Here is a 16,143-nt window from a genome sequence, read left to right on the forward strand (position 1 = left end):
TCTTTGTGTAGAAAATTAATAGAAAGAAACCACATAGTTAATATTTATACTCAGTTCTTTTTTTCAAGTCAATAAGTATGCATTAAGAATCCCACACACACAAGGCCCAGTGCTGGTGGTATAAAGAAAACAAAGGACAAAACAAAACAAAAATTAAACAAAAATATCAGAGCTCACAGATGAATAGGGGAAACAACCTACAAAATGACTATGTAAAAACAACATAGGTATACAGGATAAATCTGAGCAAATCTTAGAAAGAAGGAATTATTTCTCATATATTCTTATTTATCCCTCTGGTGCATATTTCCTAGAATACTAGTACTGCAAGAAAACTTAAAACAACAAATGAATATCATTTAGTAAATCCATATTGTGTGCCAGATACTGTGCTAGTCTCTAAATATACAAATAAAATATACACAATGCACACATGCATGTGTATCACATACATGCATGTAGCATATATGTGTGCAGATGTTTGTGTCTGTGTGTATACATACATGTATGCATATATGTATATATAATATAAGCGTTATATACACATGAATATATCTATGTATTTGATTTCAGTTAATATGAGGTATAAGGGGGAAGGAAGCCCAAGCATCTCAGAAATTGGAGGAATAAACATTTACATAGTACCTATTATGTGATGATCACTGTGTTAAGTGCTTTTACAAAAATTATCTCATTTGATATACCCAATAACCTTATGATGTCGGTACTGTCATAGTCTTCATTTTACAGTTCAGGAATATGAAACACAGAGGTTAAGTGACTTGCCCAGGCTTACAAAACTAGGAAGTGACTGAGAACAGATTTGAATTCAAGACTTCCAGATTCTAGATCCAGTGTTCTGTCCACTAAACCACTACATGCCTTCAAATTGAGAATCCTGGAAAAAAATATGTACAGAGTGACATGAACTAATAAAACACAAAGAGATTCAAAGAGGAGGAGTGGAGGAAGAAGGGTATTCCAAGCATGGGAAACAGTCTGCCAAAGCACAGAAATGGGATACAAAATGTGACAATGTTGTGTGGCAAACAGTAAGACAACCTCTTTGGATAGACTATAAAGTACATTAAGGAGAGTGATGTCTAATAAGTCTGGAAAGGTTCACAAAAGCCAGATTGTGAAGGGTATTAAATGCCAAAGACCTAATCTGATGAATTCTCAGTCCTCACCCTTCACCCATCTCCTGAATTGTTGACATCTTCCTCCTCCCTCTCCTACACTCTCTCTGGATTTTTGTGTAAATTCAATTTCCAGTATCTCCAGGAGTCTCTGGTGATTCCTTCTTAGTAACTTTTGCTGAAGGATCAGGCATATTATGCCCACCAACTGTTGGTATTTCCCAAACTTGTATTCTAGTTACCCTTTTCTTTCCTCCTGACACTCATTTTCTAGGTAATTTCATCTATGCACACATGGTGCATGCGCGCGCGCACACACACACACATACACACACACCCAGTCCCCATACATTCTTTGCCATTAATTTCAGCATCACGTTAAAAATTATCTATTGGACATTTCTTTTTATAATTAAGATTTTTTATTTTCAGTTTACAACACTCAGTTCCACATAATTATGAGTTCCAGATTTTCTTCCCCCCTCCCCCTCCCTCCCCAAGGTGATATATCTTCTACATATAAGTTTGCATTGAACTAATTTACACAATAATCAACCTGTAAAGAAGAATTATGACCAATTGAATGAATCATGAGAAAGAAGAAAGAAAACCAAAAAAAAAAAAAGAAGAAAAACCAAGGGGAAAAAAATGGAGAGCATGCAGTGTGCCTCCATCTGCATTCAGACTCCATAGTTCTTTCTTTGGATGTAGATAACTCTCTCCATCATGAGTCCTTTGAAGTTGTCTTTGAACCTTGTATTGCTGAGAAGAGTGAAGTCTATCAGGGTTAGCCATCACAGAATCTATATATCTGTCGTTATGTATAGTGTTCTCCTGGTTCTGCTCCGCTTGCTCAGCATTATATTGTGTGGGTTTTTCCAGGTTGTTATGAAGTCCATATCTTCCCCATTTCTTATAGCACAACAGTATTCCATTACTTTCATATACGACAACTTGTTCAGCCATTCCCCAATTGATGGGCATCCCCTTGAATTCCAGTTCTTTGCTCCCCTAAAAAGAGCTGCTATAAATACTTTTGTACATATGGGTCCTTTTCCCACTTGTGTGATCTTTTTGGGATACAACCCTAGAAGTGGTATTGCTGAACTCTCTCATTCTAGAACCTCTGGGAAATTTTCCTTAAGGATTTCATGGAAGATACTGTGCAGGCTATTTTTTTCATCATAGCTTTCAGGTAGACCAATAATTCTTAGATTGTCTCTCTTGGATCTATTTTCCAGGTCAGTTGTTGTTTCCAATCAGATATTTAATGTTTTCTTCTATTTTTTTCATTTTTTAGATTTTGAGTGATTCTTGATGTCTCATAGAGTCATTAGCTTCTACTTGCCCAATTCTAATTTTTAATGTTTTGTTTTCTTCCTTTATCTTCTCTATCTCCTTTTCGATTTGCTTGATTTTACTTTTCAATGAGATATTTTCTCCATTTGTATTCTAATTTTCCTTAGCCAATTCCCTGATTTGTTTTCCTCGTTGAATTTTTTTTTCATTTTTTCTTTTACCTCCATAATTTGGTTTTTAAAGTCATCCTTGAGTTCTTCCAGTAATGCTTTTAGGTCTGGAGGCCAATTAACTTTTCCTTTTGAGGTTTCCGATGTGGGTGTAGTGTCCATGCTGTCCTCTTCTGAATTGGTATTTTGATCATCCCTGTCTCTATAGTGTGAATCTATTGTCTTTGAAAGCTTCTTGTTATTCTTTTTCATGGTGTTTTTTCTTTCCTCCTGTTTTCTGAAGTATATCTCTGCTTCTGGGGCTCAGGGGGCTCTGTCCCATGTTTCTTGTGTTGGGATGTAGCTTTATGTGCTATGGCCTTTGGTTTTGTGAGGTGTGGGGGAGGGGTGGTCTGACTGTTGGGGGGGTCTCCTCTTGCCCAGGACTGTTCTACAGAATGGGTGGTCTCAGCTCTTGTCTGTGCTGGTGTCTTCCACTTCCCCTGGCTGCGCAAAGCTAAGTCTGGGGTCTTGGCATTGATGTTGGTTAGCTCCACCCCCTGGGGCTCTGTTACTCTCGTTCTGCTGAGGTAGGGCCTGCTGGGACACCTCTCTTCCTGCACTAGTCTCCTTCTGCCACTACAGGAAGGCACCTCTCCCTCACTTCTCTCGCTACTGAATCCCCCCTTCTGGGGGGATTCTCCTCTGTTTCTCCTGAGGTGTTATTCTCTGGGTTTATTCAAGGGGGGGATATGAGCCATTTTACCTGGCCATCATGGCTCCCAGAAGTTCACGAAGGTAAGTTTCCAATCTTTAGACTGTGGGTTGGTGGCCTCCAGACTTGCTGCTCCTTGGTCTCAAGCTCTACGCTCCCACAGACACCAGTCCCAGGCTGAGAGACCCGGGACTCCTTTGCAACCGTATCCTGTACTTCCACCCTGGGCCTGTTCCTGCTCCGGCGTTTTCACTCTCCCAGCAACCTTCCAGACTGGCGTGCTGGCTGCATTCCTCTGCTGTTCCCAGTTGGTTTCGTCTGGTGCCAATCCGCGTGCCTGGTGCTCCTACCCCTCTCAGTCTACTAATGGCTTCTAACTCTCTCAAATCTGCTCAGATTTGCTTTTTTAGACATATCTGACAGAATTTGTGAGACAGCTCTGGTAGTTTCTTCCTTTCACAGCGCCATCTTGGGTCCACCCCGTTTATTGGTCATTTGAAACTGGATGCCCTGAGATAGCTCAAACATAGCATGTCCAAAGCTGAACTCATTTTCTTTGTGCCCAAACCCACCCTTCTTCCCAAATTCCCTATTTCAGTTTAAGGCGGAAGCATGCTTTCATGCTCTCAGGCTTATCACCAGAATTACCCTTGATGCTTCACTCATTGTCACCCACATAACCAAATGGTTGCCAAACCTTGCTGTTTCTAATTCCATACTATCTTTCTCACTTCATCCCTTCCCTCCACTCACACAGCTTTTCTCTAAGATAAAAACCTTTTCCCCTCTCCCTTAGACTATTGCTTCTGTCTCCTACTTGGTCCTCCCTGCCTCAAATATCTCATTACTCCAGACACTAAAGCATTTTTCTCAAGCATCAATCTCACCATGTGATTCCCTTATTCACCTTCTTTTGTCTCCTCTAGGATAAAAATAAACTGTTCGCTTTAACTATAAAAACCCTACACAAAATGCCTTCAATCTATTGTTTCCACTATATTGGACACTACTCACTCTCCTGACTCTACAATCCTGTCAAACTGGCCTTCTCTCTTTTTATTACATGTGAAACTTCATGTCCCATCTCTATGCTTTCGTGGTGGCAATCATGTCTGGAAGACCCTCCTTCTTTACCTTTATATCATGAGAGGCCATCCCTTTACTTAAGACACAGATTAAGCAACATCGTATACATGAGGCTTTTCCTGACCCCATCCCCAACCCCAGCTGCTATCCTTTCTTTGCAAACTAGTTTCTATATATTTGCCTTTGTTAGTTTTCTATTTATATCACACACGCACACACACACACACACACACATACACATATATATATTCATACACACACACACACACACACACACACACACACATATATATATATACATATATATGACCTTCTGTTCATTATTTAAAATACAAGCCATTGTGTGTAAGGGCAGTTACATTCTTTGTACATGTAGCCCCAGTGCCTAACATGGGTGGGGAACCTGTGGCCTTGAGGCCACACATGCCCATCTAATCTCAAGTGTGGTCCTTTGACTGAATTCAGACTTCACAGAACAAATCCCCTTAATAAATGGGTTTGTTCTGTAAAATTTGGACTCAGTCGAAAGGCTGCACCCAAGGACCTATAAGGCCATGTGTGGCTTCAAGGCTTCACTGCTGCAGGTTCCCCACCCCTGCAGAACATAGCTGGAGGTTAATAGATCCTTGTTAACTGATTGATTGATGAAGACAGGTGAAATGATGTGGCCAATGTGGCACTGGAATGGATGATTGAGGTAGCAGTAGAATGAGCATCTCTAGACTCCTAATTCAATTCACACTTCACTACTCCATCCTGCCATCATTACTTTACGTAGAAGTATACTAACATTAAAGAAATGAGCTTTTGGAGCAACAATGAGTTGGGGGTCATTGAGATCAGTCTCTTTTTTAAGGGGCTGAAAAGCACTTGTATTTCACAAGAAAGCCTTTACCCTGCATTTTTAAATCCTCTATCTCTCTCTGTCTCTATCTCTCTCTGTCTCTATCTCTCTCTGTCTCTCTGTCTGTGTCTTTATGTCTCTCTCTGTTTCTCTCTCTCTGTTTCTCTCTCTCTCTCTCTCTCATATATATATACATACACATACATATATGTATATATAAATATATATATATAAAAATATATAAATATATATATATATATATATATATATATATATATATATACACATACCTGTGTACTTTTCTCAATATAGCTTTAAATAGGGAAGAGGAGCTGAGAGAAGTTTCCCATATTTTAAAGAGTGTAGTTAATTGCCAAATTAGCTATAGAACTTGTTGCGTTCATTTATTAGAATAAGTTCTGGAAATTGTCTCATTAGAGATCTAAAAGGATAAAAAAACACATCCAGATGACTTCTTTTATTGAAGCCAACAACCAAATTAGACTGAATATTCCCTTTACAAAGAGTATACATTGGAACAAATGATACTCATATCAATTTCTTAAGAGAACAGCAGTAGACTATAATAATATAAATAAAGTAACGGCAACACAACAACAAAATAATCAAAACTGAATGCTGTGAAACTATATGACCAAGCTTTGCTACAAAGAAGAAATATAAGAACACCCCTGTACCCCCCCACACACTTATTTGCAGAGGAGGAGGGCTATCTTTTGGAACACTTCATAAATGTTAGATGTTTTTAGGATGTTGTTTTATTGAAGCTTTTTTTTTAATCTCAATGAGCGATGTTTGCCTGGTAAGGGGAAAGGGATGAATACATTAATAAATATAGGTGATGAAAAAAGGAATTGTCAAGAAAATTTATATTAAAGAGAACTGAGGTACAGTCCAATATAATACCTTTTAGGCCAAGAAAAATACTGATTAATCTTGAGTTCTTTTCCTAAAATTCAGTTTTCTTCAGATTTTAAGCTCTCCCATCTTCTCAAATACATATGATCATAGGTTAGAATCACTGCTTCCTAATCCCTATTATCTTTTAGGAGGAGTGTGCTTGGGTCTTTAAAATTTATTGCAACTGTCTTGATAGTTACTATAGAGAACAAATAAAATATTGACAGCGTGGCCATTGAAACATGCAGAAATTCACAGAGGACACAATTTAAGAAAGGCACAACAACTTGGAAAAAGGAAAAGAGGAAAAAAAGAGATGGCTTCATGTGTGTATGGAAATTTCACAAAATATTGATAAAGATAGTGTGATCTAGACATTCTAAGGAAAGGAGGTAAATATGACATTCTAGATTTCACTGAAACATGGTAGGACATGACCTATATCTGAAATGTGGTTCTGGAAAGTTACACATTAATGAAAATAACTAGAAAAAAAAGTGTACTTGATTGCAGGAGGGTGTAATAACATTGCAGATTGAGAATGTATCCTATGTAGGGGGAAAAAAGGTAAAACCAACTAGGACCCAATCATGTGACATATGGTTGGTGGCCATTTAGACAAAGATCAAAGGAGGCAGAAACAGAAACAATCTTGTTAGTGTATACTACAGGTTATCTTGGCAGAAAAAAGTGGGTAAGTAAGCAGTTTAGAGTTTCATATGTTTCATATAGTAGCAATGGGGACCTATAATTATCTGGATATCTGCTAGAACTATCTATCACTTTCCAAAACAGAAGAGTTGAAGATGCTTTGATTCATTTTAATGAAAATGTCATCCTTCAAAAGCTTGAGGAAATAATAACAGGAGCCGATAATATGGACCTGATTTTCCTTAACATCCTTACCTGCATGGGGATGATGAGATACTTGGTTTTGGGAATTGACCACTGAATTTCAATATTTGTGACAGAGTTGAGGGAAGCTGAAAACTGTTTAATGTGTACCCTAGATTTTGGCAGAGAGCAAAGGGTTCAGGAAAAGGCTTTAAACTCTGTAGAGGAAGTCAGTCCAGGAAGAAAGCAAAACTTTTAAGAACAGCATTATGAGGACACAAAAACAAATTCTTGTTTTTAGTTTATTTTATTTTTTTAGTATAAATTTTTTTATTTTTTAAAATTTATTTATTTAACATGTTTAGTTTTCAGCATTGATTTTCACAATAGTTTGAATTACAAATTTTCTCCCCATTTCTACCCTCCCCCCACTTCAAGATGACGTATATTTTGGTTGCCCTGTTCCCCAGTCAGCCCTCCCTTCTGTCACCCCACTCCCCTCTCATCCCCTTTTTCCTTCCTTTCTTGTAGGGCAAGATAAATTTCTACGCCCCATTGCCTGTGTATCTTATTTTCTAGTTGCATGCAAAAACTTTTTTTTGTTGTTTTTGAACATCTGTTTTTAAAACTTTGAGTTCCAAATTCTCTCCCATCTTCCCTTCCCACCCACCCTCCCTAAGAAGTCAAGCAATTCAACATAGGCCACATGTGTATCATTATGTATAACCCTTCCACAATACTCATTTTGTGAAAGACTAACTATATTTTGCTCCTTCCCAACCCATCCCCCTTTATTGAATTTTCTCCCTTGACCCTGTCCCCTTTCCAAAGTGTTTGTTTTTGATTACCTCCACCCCCATCTGCCCTCCCCTCCTTCTTCCCCCCCCCCCTTTTTTATCTTCTTCCCTCTTCTTTCCTGTGGGGTAAGATACCCAAATGAGTATGTATGGTATTCACTCCTCAGGCCAAATGTGATGAGAGCAAGATTCACTCATTCCCCCCTCACCTGCCCTCTCCCCTCCACCCACAGAACTGCTTCCTCTTGCCACCTTTATGTGAGATAGTCCACCCCATTCTATCTCTCCCTATCTCCCTCTCTCAATATATTCCTCTCTCATCCTTTAATTTGATTTTATTTCTTTTAGATATCTTCCCTTCATCTTCAACTCACCCTGTGTCCTCTCTCTCTCTCTCTCTCTCTCTCTCTCTCTGTATGTATATATATATATATATATATATATATATATATATACACATATATATACATACACATACACACACATATACATACATGCACAATCACTTATATATATATAAATATATATATATATATATATATATGTATATGCATATTCCTTTCAGCTACTATGATATTGAGGTCTCATGAATCATACACATCATCTTTCTATGTAGGAATGTAAACAAAACAGTTCAACTTTAGTAAGTCCCTTATGATTTCTCTTTCTTGTTTACCTTTTCATGCTTCTCTTGATTCTTGTGTTTAAAAGCCAAATTTTCTATTCAGCTCTGGTCTTTTCACTGAGAAAGCTTGAAAGTCCTCTATTTTATTGAAAATCCATATTTTGCCTTGGAGCATGAGACTCAGTTTTGCTGGGTAAGTGATTCTAGGTTTTAATCCTAGCTCCATTGACTTCCGGAATATCGTATTCCAAGCCCTTCGATCTCTTAATGTAGAAGCTGCCAGATCTTAGATTATTCTGATTATGTTTCCACAATACTCAAATTGTTTCTTTCTGGCTGCTTGCAGTACTTTCTCCTTGATCTGGGAGCTCTGGAATTTGGCGACAATATTCCTAGGAGATTTCTTTTGGGGATCTATTTGAGGAGGCGATCGATGGATTCTTTCAATTTCTATTTTGCCCTGTGGGTCTAGAATATCAGGGCAGTTTTCCTTGATAACTTCTTGAAAGATGATATCTAGGCTCTTTTTTTGATCATGGCTTTCAGATAGTCCAATAATTTTTAAATTATCTCTCCTGGATCTATTTTCCAGGTCAGTGGTTTTTCCAAGGAGATATTTCACATTGTCTTCCATTTTTTTTCATTCCTTTGGTTCTGTTTTATAATATCTTGATTTCTCATAAAGTCACTAGCTTCCACTTGCTCCAATCTAATTTTTAAAGTAGTATTTTCTTCGGTGGTCCGTTGGACCTCCTTTTCCATTTGGCTAATTCTACCTTTCAAGGCATTCTTCTCCTCATTGGCTTTTTGGAGCTCTTTTGCCATTTGAGTTAGTCTATTTTTTAAGGTGTTGTTTTCTTCAGTGTATGTTTCAGTATTTTTTGGGGTCTCCTTTAGCAAGTCATTGACTTGTTTTTATGGTTTTCTCACATCCTTCTCATTTCTCTTCCCAATTTTTCCTCTACTTCTCTAACTTGCTTTTCCAAATTCTTTTTGAGCTCTTCCATGGCCTGGGACCAGTTCATGTTTTTCTTGGAGGCTTTTGGTGTAGGCTTTTGCACTTTGTTGACTTCTTTAGGCTGTATGTTTTGGTCTTCTTTGTCACCAAAGAAAGAATCCAAAGTCTGAGATTGAATCTGGTTGTGTTTTTGCTGCCTGGTCATATTCCCAACCAACTAACTTGACCCTTGAGTTTTTCAGCGGGGTATGACTGCTTGTAGACTAAAGAGTTCTATGTTCCCCATTTGGGGGGGATGCGCCAGCTCTGCCACACCAGCCCTCCTCCTTCCCCAAGAACCCCCAACCCGAACTGGGCTTAGATCTTCAGCAGGCTGTGCACTCCTGCTCTGATCTGCCACTTAATTCCTCCCACCAGGTGGGCCTGGGGCCAGAAGCAACAGCAGCTGTAGCTGCCCCACTTCCGCTGCCCCGGGGGTGGTGGCCAAACCTCGAACTCTTTCCACTCCTGCAGCTTTTCCCACTAACCTTCTCTGTTGTCTTTGGTGTTTGTGGTTGAGAAGTCTGGTGACTGCTGCAGCTCACTGATTCAGGGCACTAGGGCCCGCTCCGCCTGGCTCTTGGTCTGGTTGGTCCAATCAGCTCATGCTGGGCTCTTCTCTGCTCCGCTCCCAGCTCCCAGCTCCCAGCTTCCAGCTCCGTGTGGGATAGACCTCACCCAGAGACCATCCAGGCTGTCCTGGGCTGAAGCCCTGCTTCCCTCTGCTGTTTTGTGGGTTCCGCAGTTCTAGAATTTGTTCAGAGCCATTTTTTATAGGTTTTTGGAGGGACTCAGCAGGGAGCTCACTGCTTTCTAGCTGCCATCTAAGCTCCGCCCCTGGAAGTCCAGAAAAACAAATTCTGATGAGTAAAAGGGGGGAGAGGTATCATTATCTGTTCTTGAACCAACTTAAATTTTTGAAGACATACGTGGCTCCCATTGATTGGAGAATAACAGAACATGCTATGCTAAATGAATGAAATTGAGTCTTACTGGCTTAATTAATGATGAAGGTAAATAGAGAGAAGCACAGGAAAACTTACACGAGCTGATTCAAATTGAAATGAACAGAACCAGGGAAATAATAAGCAAAATGATTATAACAATATAAATATAAAGAACACAAGAATTCTCAAAGGTAAACGCCATGAAACTATAATGAACAAATGTGGCCCTAAATAAGAGATAGGAAAAGGTATCTCCTCTAAGGTTGTGGTTTTCATTTGTTTGTTTTCAGAGGTGGAGGGTAGGAGTGAATACTGACTATAATGCTACACTTTTTTTATACATTAGATAAATTTGTTAATTTCATTTGCCTTCTATTCTTTTATTCTTTATTATAAGTGATAACTTTCCAGGTAGAGGCCAAGGGAGAAATACATCAAGAAATGTAGGTGAGACCTATGTGTACAAAAATATTTTAGCAGCTTTTTCTGGGGGTAAAGGAATAGAAAATGAGGGGGTGCCCATCAATTGGGAATGGCTGAACAAATTGTGGTATGTGATTATGATGGAATACTATTGTAATGTAAGAAATGATGAGCAGGATGCTCTCAGAAAAACCAGGAAAGCCTTGCATGCGCTGATACATACCAGAAATGTGCTGTATATAAATAACATATGCACACACACACACGTGTGTGTGTGTGTATATGTATATGCATATATGCATGTGTATATGTGTATATGTATGTGTGTATGTGTGTATGTGTATGTATGCATATATATATATATATATACTCAAAAATTAAAAAGAAATGTAGGTGAGGTAAAAATTAAAAATTTATATAACAAGAAATACAAATATGGAAGCCAGAAGCAAAGACAGGCAATAGGGTAGGCCACAATCATATTGCACAGGTCTATAGGAATAATGTCAGAAGTCCAATATTTCAGAAGTTGATGAAGGATCCTAACTAAGGGCAGTTCAAAGGAGCTTTTGAAAGCAATATCTATAAAACTAGTAGGATGAAGAAAAGAAATGAAAAGATATGACCATGTATTATGTACCTGATGATGGAGAGCCTTGAAGAGATATAAAATTCTTATTTTGCTTCCTTTCTCTGCAAAGAGAATGAGCTTTGGACAGGAAAGAACAAATGAAAAATCACTAATAGAGCCTGATAACCAAGACAATCAGGGATGGAGTAAGCTGAGGTCTAATTGGTTTGATGTATTCTAGTCACCTTACCAAGATGAAAAATATCCTACAACTTTGAAAGATCTGCCAGATGTGATTGTAAGTGATCTCTGAAGTATCATGGAATTTGAAATTTGCATTTCTAGATGTGCTCAAATGTTGTCCAGATTTTCAAAAAAAAAGGATCATTGAGCTTGATTTCCAGGCCTATCAAAATTTGAAATTATACTATTGAAGAGATTTTAATAAACACTTTGGAGAAAAAAGAGCAGTTTGAAATGGTCCCATTTGAACTCATGAAGAACAAATCCTGGAAGACTTATGTACTTCCTTTTCTGTATAGTATCACTAAGCTGGTAGGTCAAAGGAATTCTACAGATAGTATTTAGCTAAATTTGAATTAAGGTATTTGAAAAAAAACCCTCTCATTTTGTGAATGTGTGTGTGCACCAAAGTTAGAGTGGGAAGGGATAGACATGAATATAATTCAGAAGCAGCACAAAGTATGAAATCTCCAGCTCGAAAAGTAGAGAAATTTTTCATCTTGTTAGATACCACCAACTTTATTCCAGTTATGTGGCATAAAAGGTATCCTCAAAACTTGGAAAGAGGGGGCAAACACAGGCCTATTAAGTAGGATTTGTTAGCTAATCTACACTGAAGAACTGAAGCTTCCTATATTACTGACCTATTTCTGATAGCTGTATCCTCAAGTCAGTCGTTCCTTCCCACTCAGGATCCACAATTCTGCTAGAGGAAGGAGTGTAGTGAAATAGTCCCTCTTCCAGTATGAAAGAGGGCTTGGGGCCACTCCCCCAAACTCTAAGGGTATTAAGAAAAATTAATATTATTCTATTATATTAATGACCAGTTAGTAAATTGGGATCCATGCTTTTCTCCTCAATTTCCTCAGTAAGGCCTAGCTCTTATTAAAGTCAGTCTCTGAAGGACAGAAGTGACTGAGAAGATTACTCTCAAACCTCAAGAAACAATCTCTTCAATTTTGGGTGGGAGGTCTAACCCAACTAGGAGACCTAACTAGAGCATAAACAGACTCTGGCCTGGGATAGTTCTTATCCTGGACAAAAAAAGCCCCTGTATTTGTACCTCTCCATTGAAGCTTAGGGTAACCCAGCTCATGAAGGAGAAAATCAACCAGAGTAATTTGGATGGAGATGGATTTCCCTATCGAGATTCCTGAAGGTGGCTTAGTCTATGACCAAGCAACATCCTCAGCAGGGGGAATTGAAGACTTTTAGCCCACCTCCTCATTAAATGTCTGGAGCCCTGCTTCCCTCTGCTATTTCATGGGTTCTACAGTTCTACATTTGTTCAGAACCATATTTATAGGTGTTTGGAGGGACCTGTGGGGGAGCTCACGCAAGTCTCTGCCTTCCAGCTGCCATCTTGGCTCTGCAGCACCCACCTCCAGAAGTCTGAATTTATAATTTTTCTTTATTACTTTATTATAAAATTTGGGTTGATATTAGACAATACTATACAGATATTTTATGTATTTCTGAGTTTGTAAACCTTTTCTTTGTCATATGTTGGCTTTCCCATGTTGTCTGCAGCTTCTGTGAAACTCCCAAAATTCCCATTTGATTTCTTGTGCTGACCCATGATATATCAAAACCATGATGGGGAAAGTCATGATATGGAAGGGATAACTCTACAATCAAACTGCATATGGGGAAATAGGAAATAACAGAGGGAAGTTATAAGAAATAAGTGATATTGTGAAAGGCTTCTGTAGAAGGTAGGATTTTAGCAGGGACTTGAATAAAGCAAAGGAATTCATGAGGCATATATGAGAAGTGAGTCAGTTTTGCTAATATTCTTTCTGGTATACATGTGAAAGGATTTTTAATAATCTTCTTCCTAACCCCTAAAAAATATCTTCCACACACAGCTATTTAAACTAAGTTATCATCAGATCTTCTGGAGTGGGTGAGCTGAGAATAGTTTGTCTGACTATCGACTCTATCCTATGATTTGGAAGGCAAGCCTCTAAGAAAATATGGCCCATGTGGATTTCAGAAAAATCTGGAAAGAATGATATGAACTGATGCTGTGTGAAATGAGCAGAACCAGGAGAAAATTGTACACAGTAATAGCCATAGTGTGTGATGACTGATTTTGATAGACTTATCTCTTCTCAGCATTGCAAGGACCTAAAAGAAATGCAGATAACTTATGATGGAAAATGTCATCCATATCCAGAGAAAGAAGTTTAGAGTCAGAATGCAGAATGAAGCAGATTATTTTCTTTTTTTGTTTTGTTTTGTTTTTCTTTCTCATGGTTTCTCCCATTCATTACAATTCTTCTATGCAACATGACTAATGTGAAAATGTGTTTAATAGGAACGTATGCATAGAGCCCGTAGCAGACTGTATGCTGTAATGTTAATACAATTAAGATCTTCCCCTCCTCTTAATAGGCCTATGTGACCTGCTTTGAACCTGAGTCACATGGAAGCCTGAGTCACATGAGCCTGGGTATGAGGGTTGTGATGCCCTCTGACTGTGAAGAAGGGTATATATACTCTGAGGTTAGCATTTTGCTTCAGGGCTCACTCATTGGAAGAGTGTTCATCTGGGTAGCTTTTAAGGACTGCCCCCACCCCCACCCTGGATTTGAAGAACCTGGATGTTGGTGCTTCTCTCTCTGGTAACTAAGTATGTATTGCTTTGGGTCAGACACTTGGAAGCCCTGTCTATTGGTCTTTGCTATTTGTATTTGCTCTGTTTATATAATTTCTGCTTGCAATTTCTGTTTGTATTTTCTCTGAAGTTCAGGGTGCTGACTTTTCCCCTGAACTAAGTGAAATATACACATATGTATATGTATATGTATATGTACATGTACATGTACATGTACATGTGTGTATATGTATATATACACACATATATACATGTATATATACATACACACATGTATGTATGTGTATATATGTGTGTGAATGTATGTATGTATGTATGTGTGTGTGTATGTATATATATATATATATATATATATATATATATATATATATATATATATATATATATATTTGATTAAAGTAAGATTGTTGACCCCTTTCAAGTTGCTGTCATTTAGAAAAGCAGATCAAAGGACCTATGCTAGCAGCCCTCCTGTGTGCTTATGTTATTGGTCTTACACCCTCACAGCAGCTGCAAGTCACATTGTTGTCACACATGCCATCTTGGGGAGAGAAGGGGGAGGGAGGGGGAGAAAATTTAAAACTTATGGAAGTGAATGGTGAAAACTAAAAATTGATAAATTAATTAAAAAAAGAAAATATGGCCCACGGAAGGGATGATTTACTGGAGAAGAGGAGTGAAGGAGCATAAGAGAGACTAACCCAAGGACAGAAGTAACTTTGGGTTCAAGGGAGTTGGAATTAGATAAGACATTGAGATGTTATTCAGTTAATGTTGCCATTAACAAATTCAGAACTGCCAGATAAAATGTGCATTTCCAAATATTCAGTAAACCCACAAGAGAGGATTATACATTGATATATTAATTGCTATTTCTTGCATTTGGGTTTTCTTTTTAAGAGTAAAACAAAATCAACAGACTACTTTGAATATTATCCCACTTTCTATTTCAGTTAATTTTGTTCAGCAAAATTCACCCTAGTACAGACCCTATGTCTCAGGACCCAGAATTAAGCAATTTTTAGCAAGTGGTCAAATAAACTTCCATGATTACATACTGCTAAATAGAGTTTCAAGTGAAGGGCAAGCTATTAGGGCTCCCTCCCTTCAATTTCTGAAAGTGCAGAGCCAGTAGAGGCTATCTCAGAAGCCACCTGAAAAATGCTGAGCAATTATGACTAGCCCTCTGACCCATTCTCCAGAGATACCCTACACACCCAAGAACTTGACTTTATATGGATCTACCTTATCCAGTAGTTCATAGAAAAAAAAATAGTTTGCTTGCTAACGTGCAAAGAAAAATAAAAGCTTTCTCAGAGGAAGCGGATGAGAAACATTTTTTTTTTTCTAATTGACATAAGGGAAAATAGGTAATATCAGAAATAATCAAAATGTCACCACATTCAGAATATAACTTGTATCTTCAGTCTTCTGTGTTTTTAAAAATACTTTCTTTAAATATATAATTATACTAAAATAAGAGGGATGTTTTCTGGAGGAGAGAAATCTGTACTTGACATTTTTTTTGTTATTTGCATATGAATCCAGGGCTGAAGGTTCCATCTTACTTGCTAAAATTGTATTGGTTTCTATCCATGGCTTGTGGTCTGGTTGGGACTTGTTCATGATGGAGGTATGGATCCTACCATACAAATGGCATAGTAAAACAATTTTATGCTTTGATATGGAAGCAAAGACAAATTATCTTCTATGCTGACCTCTGTATCTAGTTTTTTTCTCAAGCACTCCAAAGTTCCTTGTGTTATTTATTTAATTTTGGCTACTAAGTTATGAATGACAAACACAGAGTAACCCAAATTTGGAATATTGTGAAGGAAATTTATATCCAAGTAATTTGGCCACATAATAATTAAAATATACTATATATATATATATATATATATATATATATATATATATATATATACCCCTT

General features: G+C 37.9%; 1 pseudogene; it reads left to right on the plus strand.

Moving 5' to 3' along the window:
* The first annotated feature begins 3,362 nt into the window (after positions 1-3,362).
* The window catches only part of LOC118832283, a 102,859-nt pseudogene continuing 90,078 nt past the window's right edge, over positions 3,363-16,143 (plus strand).

This window comes from Trichosurus vulpecula, chromosome 9, assembly GCF_011100635.1.
Source record: "Trichosurus vulpecula isolate mTriVul1 chromosome 9, mTriVul1.pri, whole genome shotgun sequence".
NCBI lineage: Eukaryota > Metazoa > Chordata > Mammalia > Diprotodontia > Phalangeridae > Trichosurus > Trichosurus vulpecula.